The 391-nt window shown below is 43.1% G+C and overlaps 1 protein-coding gene across 1 annotated transcript in view; it reads right to left on the bottom strand.

The window, feature by feature from the left end:
- DOCK11 (dedicator of cytokinesis 11) overlaps positions 1-391 on the bottom strand; it is a 147,138-nt gene that overhangs the window by 97,609 nt on the left and 49,138 nt on the right. The gene's annotated exons all lie outside the window — the stretch shown is intronic.

Below are 391 nucleotides of genomic sequence, written 5' to 3'. Positions count from 1 at the left end.
GACAGCAATGCAACCATAGGGGACTATGGAAAATCAAGGTCACAAGCCAAGGCTACGGTCCATATTCATACAAGGCAGTATTCAGTTGGGCAGTTTTCCTGAGTGCAGAAGGAAGAAGATGCAGTAGCAGCATGTAGCCAGGGCACAGTGTTTACAACTTGAATCCACGGAGAGATTTCCCCCAGTCTCTATTCTTAACAGTTCTACTCAAAAAAGCCTCTTGGATTTCTATACNTGAACGCAGAAGTCAACACAAATCTGGTTAGACTGTTTTCATTCACGTGTTTCACTTGGCAAGTGCTTTAATTCTTAGAAGAAGACAAATATGTTGCTTTCGCTAAGTAGACTAAATGGCTTTCTCAGACTCTGAAACACGCCCGAAGGGATCGTT

This window comes from Crocuta crocuta, unplaced genomic scaffold (genome assembly GCF_008692635.1).
Source record: "Crocuta crocuta isolate KB4526 unplaced genomic scaffold, BGI_CrCroc_1.0 scaffold1269, whole genome shotgun sequence".
Classification (NCBI taxonomy): domain Eukaryota; kingdom Metazoa; phylum Chordata; class Mammalia; order Carnivora; family Hyaenidae; genus Crocuta; species Crocuta crocuta.
Note: the sequence above shows the minus strand (reverse complement) of the source record. Positions and strands in the feature narration are given on the sequence as shown.